Source organism: Nuphar pumila, chromosome 12, assembly GCF_984573655.1.
Source record: "Nuphar pumila chromosome 12, dmNupPumi1.hap1.1, whole genome shotgun sequence".
NCBI lineage: Eukaryota > Viridiplantae > Streptophyta > Magnoliopsida > Nymphaeales > Nymphaeaceae > Nuphar > Nuphar pumila.
Window position 1 is genome coordinate 39,105,315 of NC_143260.1, and position 7,769 is coordinate 39,113,083.

Here is a 7,769-nt window from a genome sequence, read left to right on the forward strand (position 1 = left end):
GCACCATTTCGTAAGAGATAAATTAATCCTAAGTTGATGATCCACATCAATGGCCATAGTAAGGGTGTGGACAAAACTTAGTATTTTTATCTTTTACAAAATAACATTGGATCCACACTGGATCCGTTTTCAAAATTCATCATATTTTCCTTAAATATTTTCTTCTTTTATCAGAATTTAACTTAAAATTGACTCAAAATATATACCAATGGTCATAGTCAGGGTATATTGAGAGTTAATTTCATTTTAAATTCTATAAAAGCAAAAAATGTATTTTATTCTTCTCTTGAATTTAAATATAGATTATCATACAATACATTCAATGACCATAGTCAAGAATGTATTATATCTTCAATCTTATTTTAATTCATTTGAAGAATGGAATAGCTTTTCAAAATCCAATTTCAAAAATTTAAATTCATTCATCATTTAGATAGAACTGCATCATATTCAAAATTCCTTTTTCAAAAACTCCAAGTGATGTAAATATCTTCCTCAATCTATCTGCAATTCTTATAAAAACCAATTCATCCTTTTCATCTTCAAATTCAATTTTATTTTCAAATCTCAAAGTTCAATTTAACTTTGAGATTACAAAGTCATTTTTATATTCAAATTCAAAATCAGATTTCAAAGTTCAATTTGACTTTGAAAATTCAAATTCATTTTATATTCAAAACTCCATTCAAAATTCAAGTCCAATTTGAAATTCATTTGTATATTCAAGATTCAAATTCTAAATTTCATTTTCCAAATTCAATTCCAACTTAGCAATTCTTGATTCATCTTCAGACTTCAAATTCAAAGTCCCATTTGACTTTGAAATTCATAGTTCGATTCAAAACTTGGATGTTCTTAATTCAAACAATTCTAAATCCATTTTAGGATCCAGGATTCAACACTCACTTTGGATCTTAGACTACAGATCCAATTTCCTTATAGGATCCAGAATTCAACACTCATATTGGATCTCAGACTTCAGATCCAATTTACTTATAGGATCCAGAATCAATTTCACTTTGGATCTTAGACTTCAGATCCAATTTTCCATTCTAGGATCCAGAGTCCAACTTTACATCGAATCTTAGACTTTAGATCTAAATCCCCTTTAGGATCCAGAATCCAACTCTACATTGGATCTCAGACTTCAGATCCAGTTCCATTTTAGGATCCAGAACTCAATCACATGTTGGATCTTAGACTTCTGATCCAAATCCATCTTAGGATCCATAACCTAATTTTATCTCGGATCTCAAATCTCAGATCTTAAATCCATCTTTAGATCCAACTCCATTCCCAATTCTAGATTTCAAATCCAATTCCATTTTCAGATCTCATCTGAACTCCCTAAATCAATTTCTATTCTTAATCTATTCCAATTTAAAACTTCAAAATCTAAATTCAAAGTATTCATTTCCTTTCCTAAAATCAAATTCAAAGTTCAAAGTCCATTTTCTGACTTTGAAACTTCATTTCCTTTCATTTCAAAGCTTCAAGTCATTCTTTCTCATTTATTCTTCCAAATCCTGATTTACTTCAAAAACTTAGAACTTCTCGGATCTATCTCAAGTTCTAAGTTAGATTAAAACATTTCTTCACTCCTTTACCAAGTTCATCTCAGAATACTTGAAAATTTCTAAATCAATTTTCAAAAGAGCATACATCCTTGCATTGCACAAGCATGATTCTCTGTGCATTTAGATCTTTTTAGGATAAATTCTTAGACTATATTTAGGCAAAGCAAAAAGGCATAGATTCAATCCTTGGTTCGATTACCCCTGGTAAAGGCGCCAGGAACGGTCGAACCTCGTACCGACGAGCGAATCCCGTCTCTCCATTTTCCCGCAATATTTTCAAAACGGAGGCGAGTTATTTTCTAAATATTTTCAAATAAAGGTCAAGTGAAAATCCGCAAAATAGTTCCTCTTCTCTCTCTTTCTTTCTTTTCTCTTCTCTCTTTCTTTTCTTTCTTTTATCCTTCTCCCTTCAAAAAGGAGGAGAATAGAGGTTAGAAAAGGAAAAGAGAAGGAAGAGAGAGAAACCATAAAGAGAGGAAAAATTTTGCGATGATCACAGTTTTGGCGATCGTGATGGGACTCGTCTTCGTCCGGTTGGATCTATGCCTTTGCTTTGCTTTTATATAATCTAAGTCCTTATTCTAACATATGTCAGCTACATTTTTTCATGCAAACCTTAGGAAGCCTAGATTTTTTTTTTCTTCTAAAGCTGACATCATTGCATATAGGATCTAAGTATGGTTTGGTAGGACCATATTGAGGAGATTATATCCATGTTCACATTAGACTTAGGTCTTAAATACAACTCTCCTCAATTTTAGGGATTGAATGCAAAAACAATGTATGCAAATATATGCTTCTCTTCATTTAAATTCTATCTCTTTAGGACTTGCATTAGAGCCTTCTGATCTTATTGCATGTTAATCATATTTTGAAAACATCCCTACCTATATTTTCCCGGTCTTCACGTTGCTGGGCTGTCTCATTGAACCATAGTTCGGGAGAGAGCCTCACAACTGGACCACTTATTTGGGTTCGCGCCCCCCTACCACGTACCTAAGGACCATAGTTCGAGGTATATCGGTAGGTGCTCAAGGATGTTGGGAAGCCTCTTACCTTAGAACCGAAGAGATATCTTATATGCCACGTACTTCGAGCTTCGGCTTGAGTATATCGGCGTACCTTGATTGGAATCAGATGATATAAATCTTAGAGTTAGGATTAAGGTCCTATCAGCCATTTCAAATATTGCATATAGAGTCAGCTTTAGGGAGTGCTGTTTGTATATCCTTGCTTGTATATCTGTGATTGTATAATATATATATATATATATATATATATCTTCTTCCTTATATTTTCCAAAACCCTGGGTATATATTTCAAAATTTCCTCTTTGTTTTTAAAACCCAGGTGTATTATTCTTTTCTTCCAAATTCTTCTGATCCTGCCTGCAAGTTCTTCAAAATTTTAAATCCTTACCATTTATTCTCAAAATTCTATTTTTTCTTTTATTTTTCTTCTGTTTTTATATTCTTGTTTATATTTTCATAAAAATCTCTTTCCATCAAGAGATATCCTTTTCAAAAATAATATTTTCTTTTCATATTTTCAGTTGGTTACTCTCCCTCGTAGAGTAAACAACGCAATTGTCACAAATTTGGTGGCGACTCAATCCCTAGTAATGGGATACAATTAAATTTTTAACCTAAATCCTTCCTCTTTGTCAGAATATCTCCAAAAAGTATCTTTGGTCTAAAAACCTCCACTTTTTCTCCACAGAGAGTTCTGATATTTCAAAAATGGTCACTACAAGAGGGGGAAAAGAAACAGATCCTCAACTCAGCGACAGTGAGGTGGAAGAGATGAGCTCTCCTAAATCAGTCAGGGGACAGGGTCAGAATAAGAAAGATGACATCGACCCCGCTATGTATGACATGTTCCAAAAGATGATGGCAAAGATGATGTCGGAGCAAGCTGAGGCCAAGTTGAAAGAGGCAGCTCCTAAAAGCAAGCTGAAGAAGAAGCCTATAAAGAAGCAAGTCAGAATCATCAGAAAGAAGGTGCAGCCAGATACTACTTCTGAGGAATCAGAGTCAGTCAAGGAAGAATCGGAAGAGGAAGAGCAGATTGTCTACAGACAGAATCCTCCAAAGCAGTCCGTAAAAATAGCTGCGGAAGAGCCTGAATCTGTCAACAAGCCCAAGTCTGGGGCTCCAGCAGAGGACCTGATGAGCAAGCAGATTAAGGAAATGAATCAAGCTATTAAGGATATTCAAGCCAAGGGTAAGGGCAAGCAGACCTACACCGGCGAAGATTTTTACGATGGTCTAGATGGGGATGATAATCTGGAGAACCTTCCTCGTAAATTTCTCAAGTTTGACGGAACTGGCAACCCTAAAGCCCATTTAGCCACCTTTTATGCAGAGTGTAGCCATTTCAGAAAAGACAACCGAGCGTTGTTTATTTGCTTTCCCCGCAGTCTGGAGGGTGTAGCAGCCAGATGGTATGCTGATCATGTGAATCCTATCGAACTACGAGAGTTCGATAAGGTAGTAAATCTGTTCATCGAGCGCTTCTTATTCAACACTGAAGCCTCACCTACATTAAATCATCTTTACAACCTGAAGCAAGGAGAGAATGAAAGAGCAGGTGATTTCATTCACAGGTGGAGAAGCACCTGTAATAAGATGAAGGTACCCATTCCTGAGGAGCACGCATTGCAGGTGATCCTCAACAATTTCTCTCAGCCCATAAGGAGCCTCATCGCCACTTCCCCGACGAAATCCTTCATCAAGTTGATTGAGCGAGCTGAATGGTTCGAAGCAGGAATAGAAAGCGGACTTTACGAGGGCACGCCTCTGGTCAAGAATGTCCAAGACCAAAAGAAGAAGGCGCAGTTTGCTCATTCAATTGATGCCTCCTGCAATAATCTTGGTAGCAGCAGCAAGGGAAACAAGAACAACAGTGGCAGTGGTCCGAGAGTAGATCAGAACAAGGGGCAGAAGGAGGGATCCTTTAAAAACAATGATAAACCGCTTCCAATCGGCCTTCAGCAAAAGGGTGATCTTCAAGAGAAACCCAAGTACATCAAGTGGGAGAAAGATCGAGTCTTCACTTCGTTATCTGAGAGTTTAGAAGTGATTATGAATTACCTTTTGAAGCACGGGATGATCAAACTCCCTAAAATAGCAGATCCTTCCGTAATCTTGGGAAAATTCAAAGATCAATTCTGCAAGTTCCATAGAGCAACGGGGCATGACACAGAGCATTACTTCGTCCTCAAACACATGATACAAGACTGCATTGACAGAAGTGAGCTGATAGAGGACGAGGAAGAAAAGCAGCCAGCAGTCTTGACAGAACCATTCCCGGACCACTCAAAGAATTGATAAAGCCAAAGTCTTTTGTTTGCTTTCGTCTCTTTTTGACAGTTGTCTTGTAGGGGCTAGTCAGCCCAGTCTTCTATGAGTCCTTTCCTTTTTCAAGTTCTTGTAAATATTCAGTTGTTATCGAACCTTTTGCTTATCAATGAAATGTCAATTTTTCTTTATATCTTTGATATTCAAATACTTCCTTCTTTCGCTATACTGGGGCATTTAAATTCCTGTTCTTTTCAGAATGCGGGGCAATCCTGAAATCATTCATGAGAGAAACGATATTACCTATGAGGGCTTTTTCAAAAATCATGAAATTTTAAAATCTTCGACCAAGGAGTTCAAATATTCCTTGGTCTAACCTTTGACAAAAAATCAACCCTCGTGTTGATCATGTCTTCAAAAAAAATATATATAGTTTTTCAAACCATTATATTGAAAGATCAACCCTTGTGTTGGTCTTATTTTCCAAAATAAATTTTAAACTTTTATATTCAAAGATCAATCCTTGTGTTGATCTTATCTTTCAAAATGGATTTTAAAAGATCAATCTTTGTGTTGATCTTATCTTTCAAAATGGATTTCAAATCTTTATAGATCAAACCTTATCTTTCAAAGTGGATTTCAAAGCCTTTATATTCAAACAATCCTTGTATTGATCTTATCTTCCAAAATGAATTTTAAATCTTTTTAGTCGAAAGATCCACCCTTGCGTTGGTCTTATCCTCCAAAATTGATCTCAAAACTTTTCAAAAATCAACCCTTGCGTTGTTCTTATCTTTTAAATGGGTTATAAATCATCATATTCAAAGATCAACCCTTGAATTGGTCTTATCTTCCAAAAATGGGTTTTAAATCATTATATTCAAAGATCGACCCTGTGTTGGTCTTATCCTCCAAAGATTGGTTTTTAAGCATTACCTTCAAAGATCAACCCTTGTATTGATCTTATCATCAATTTCAAACTGTTATTTTTAGAAATCAGATCTATCGTTGATCTTCTTCTTCAAAATTAGGCATTCAAAACCATTGCCTTCGAAAATTAACCCTCATGATGATCTCTCATGTTTGATTTAAAGGATCAGATCTCGCGCTGATCATTCTTCTTACGGTGGATTTTCTTCCCCCAAAATGATTTCTTATTTTCTAAATAAACATTTTTCTTCCAAGATCCCATATGCAGGCAGGATCAGAAAAACTCCTTTTCTCTTAAATCTTATAAATTTTCGGTTGAGTTTTTATATTTTTATCAATTTCATTCATTTTATTCAAGTTTATATCAATTTTATCAAGTTTTTATCAAGTTTATCAATATTTCCTTAAATTCCATTAAATTTTATTAATTCTATTACCCTTTCAGGTTAAGGGATAAACCTGATGCCTCTTTCCCATGAGGTATTTCCTTTATTCTTTTCCCCCCCTCAGGTTAAGGGATAAACCTGACCCTCGTTGTCCGAGGTGATGCCCTTTCAGGTTAAGGGATAAACCTGACCCTCGTTGTCCGAGGTGTACCCTTTCAGGTTAAGGGATAAACCTGACCCTCGTTGTCCGAGGTGTTTCCCTTTCAGGTTAAGGGATAAACCTGACCCTCGTTGTCCGAGGTGCTCCCATTCAGGATAAGGGAAAATCCTGAGACCCCTTGTAGGAGCAACAACGCTACCTATGAGGATTCTTTTGTAAATACAAGTTTTGTTAATCTTTATTGATTTTCTATATTTTTTGCCTTCACTAAATTTTCTTAAATTCTATTCTTTTCCCATTCAGGATAAGGGAAAATCCTGAAACCCCTCGTAGGAGCAATAACGCTACTTACGAGAATTCTTTTATAAATACAAGTTCTGTCAACCTTTATTGATTTTCTAAATTTATATCAATTTCTCTTCACCTTCTTAAATTCTATTCTTTTGCCCATTCAGGATAAGGGATAATCCTGAGATCCCTCGTAGGAGCAATAACGCTACCTATGAGGATTCTTTTGTCAATACAAGTTTTTCCAATCTTTATTGATTTTCTAGATTTATATTAATTTGCCTTAAATTCTATTCTTTTTCCCATTCAGGATAAGGGAAAATCCTGAGACCCCTCGTAGGAGCAATAACGTTACCTATAAGGATTCTTTTATAAATATAAGTTTTGCCAATCTTTATTGATTTTCTAGATTTATATTGATCTCCCTTTATTAAATCTCTTTAAATTCTATTCTATTTTCCCATTCAGGATAAGGGAAAATCCTGAAACCCCTCGTAGGAGCCACAACGCTACCTATGAGAATTCTTTTGTAAATACAAGTTTTGTCAATCTTTATTGATTTCTAAATTTATATCAATTTCTCTTCAAAATCTATTCTTTTTCCCATCCAGGATTAGGGATAATCCTGAAACTCCTCGTAGGAGCCACAACGCTACCTATGAGGATTCTTTTGTAAATATAAGTTTTGTCAATCTTTGTTGATTTTCTAGATTTATATCAATTTCCCTTCATTAAATTTTCTCAGATTCTATTTTTTTTTCCATTCAGGATAAGGGATAATCCTGAGATCACTCATAGGGGAAACCATGCTACCTGTGAGAATTCTTTTTATAAAAATAAAATCAAATTCTCCTCAAGTGTTCTACATTTGTTTCAAAGTTCTATATCCTTTTGCCTTCTCAAAGTTTATTCTTTTTATATTCCCCGTCACATACCTGGTCCATCTAAATCATAGATCATAAATTCTTAATCTTGTCATATCCCTTCTAAATTCAAATCTCAGATTACCTCTTCATAAAATCTTCCATTTCCCCTTCAGGTTAAGGGATAAACCTGAATCATTCTTTTCCTAAATTTTCATAAAATATATATTCCATTTCCCCTTCAGGTTAAGGGATAAACCTGAATC